Source organism: Cicer arietinum, chromosome 7 (assembly GCF_000331145.2).
Source record: "Cicer arietinum cultivar CDC Frontier isolate Library 1 chromosome 7, Cicar.CDCFrontier_v2.0, whole genome shotgun sequence".
In the NCBI taxonomy this organism is placed as follows: domain Eukaryota; kingdom Viridiplantae; phylum Streptophyta; class Magnoliopsida; order Fabales; family Fabaceae; genus Cicer; species Cicer arietinum.
The window spans coordinates 54,035,182-54,037,666 of record NC_021166.2 but is presented as its reverse complement, the minus strand read 5'-3'; positions in this window follow the sequence as shown (position 1 = coordinate 54,037,666).

Sequence of the window (2,485 nt, the reverse complement as noted above, 5' to 3'; positions counted from 1 at the left end):
CGCTTCTGTAATAAGCACTCTATTAGGTCCTTTAATTATGTGAAAGCGCGAGGCTTTTACAGCGCTTGTCAAAAAAGCGCTTTAAAAGCTATGTAACATAAGGTGAGAGCGCCATATTTTACATCGCTTGTTTTTAAAGCGCTCCAAAAGCGTTGTAAAATATTATGTGAGGGCGCTTCAATTTACAGCGCTTTTGAGAAAACGCTGTAAAAGTCTTGTAAATATTATGTGTAAGCGCTGTGTGACCCTATATGACCCTACAACAGCATTTTTTCCACAGCATTTGTCAAAAAAGCGTTGTTGTATCCTCCGTATTTTTTAAAATAGTTAAACAACAACGCTTGTATTTAATAAGCGTTGTAAAAGACGCGCTATAAAATGTCATTTTTGGCGTAGTGTTAAAGACAAAGATTAAGATGAAACATCTTGATAAGTTGTTTATTGTGGATTTATGATTAAAAATTATTTAAAATTTTAACGATGAGCACATTAGTTTTTGTTATTTTTATTAAACTGACTTTAATCGAATGATTATCTCAATCTTAACGACTAAGAGAATCTTTTCGAAGAATGTTATCGATAGTTACTTTTAAACTCTGATTCCCATTGAAGTACCTATAAGTGGTTCATCTCAACGTTTACCTACCTTAAAAGCAGAAATGAAAAGAAATCAAGAAAAAAGAAATATGAAATTTAAAAATGAAAGAAAGAAAAGGTTGTAAACAAATTTGGTTCTTATTGCAAATTGTGATTCAACGATTTAGAATTAGGATTTTGTGATCATATTTGGACAAATTATATTTGATAAAAAAAAAATATGCAATCATATTTAGACAAAATTACAGCATAGACCACCACACCACAAATAAGTTGTTCTCTAAAGATCCACGGTTCTCTTTTTAAATTTTCACTTTGACTAATAAATATGAGAGTATAAATCAAATATTTCTCTTACAAATTTTTTCTTGCAATGAAAAAATATTTAACATTTTTAGAAATTTTCAAAATTACAAAACATTATTTTTGAGAAAAAAAATCTAACTTATCTTTCATCTTCTTTATGTTCTTGTTGGAAATTTAAAATGAACATAAATTGCAAAAAAAAAAAACAATGAGATTTGAAAACTAAAATATACTATCAAATCTCTCATGTACTATCTTGTTTTTCTAAATTTGGAAACTAAAAAATACTATCAATTCTCTCATGAAATATTTGTATTACCTTTCATCGTCAAAGAAGTTGAGTAGGTCCTCAAAAATCCATTTGGTATATAGGTTACCTTGAAAGAGTAGCGACCAATGAACCCCTCGCTTGCACTTTCATGGGAGAATATTTTTCATTCTCACGAGAAAACTCTCACTTAACAACTCTTTGAAATACCGACAAAGTCACGAGCGTTGAACATAACACTAATATGCCGACATTAAAAATAACTTTAAAAATAAAAGTAATTAAATATAATAACATATGTCGGTGGACACCTGTCAAATGATAGACAACCAACACCATTCATATAAAGTGTTGGTGCTACATAGTGACAACTCCTAACATTGCTCATCTCAACCTAAAACACTCACCATCTTCAAACACCACCACCGTCTATAGGTGGCAAAACACATTGAGCCTGAAAAGTCGCCTTGTCTTACCCTTTCGTATTGGATACAAGTTGGGGTTTTGGATCCTACAATTCAAGTTGGTCTGCCACACTTAACACACTAACAAATGTGGAAGCGACAACGTAGGTTTGACCTAACAGGTAAGTTTCAAAATCTATTTTTGTTGACAACATTTTTCTATAGGTCGTCAACCATTTTCTTGCCACATTATTGGATCAATTATTTGTTGAATTTAAACTTATTTCTCCGATAGATAGATTTTGTTATGTTACTACTAAACTTATTATTACTTTTAGGTTTTATTGTTTGTGTAATGATTGTTTGATTATATTAAATTTCAGTTAGAATTTGTTTATGTTGTTTTTCTTGTTTTGACAGCCAACTCCCCCAAATTTTAATATGTTTCATTTGATTTTAATTGTGTTTAATTATTGATAGGTCAACCTACCATCCCTTAAAAGGGTGTGGGGCGGGTGGAGGCACTTACCTAAGTTAGTTTTGTTGAGGCAAAAACCTTTTTTGATGTATGTTTCAATGACAATAAATTTTATGAAATAAATTATTAAGTTTTATGAATGGTGGTCTACTAATGATGGCACTTGATTTTTGTTTAGGGAACATGAATTGCATAAGTGAACAAGCAAGAAGTATTTCACTTCATCAAAGTGCTTAAGTATCCACTCAATAATGAAATAATCTCAAAATGAATGTATTATATATCAATCATTCAAGAGAATGATTATTACATCTTCAAGATAACATCTTCATGAAGAAGATGATTAAATACATTTATACAAAAATCAATGAACACAATATGCAATAAATCAGAAGCAAGATCATTTGAAAGAAGCAAGATCATTTGAAAGAA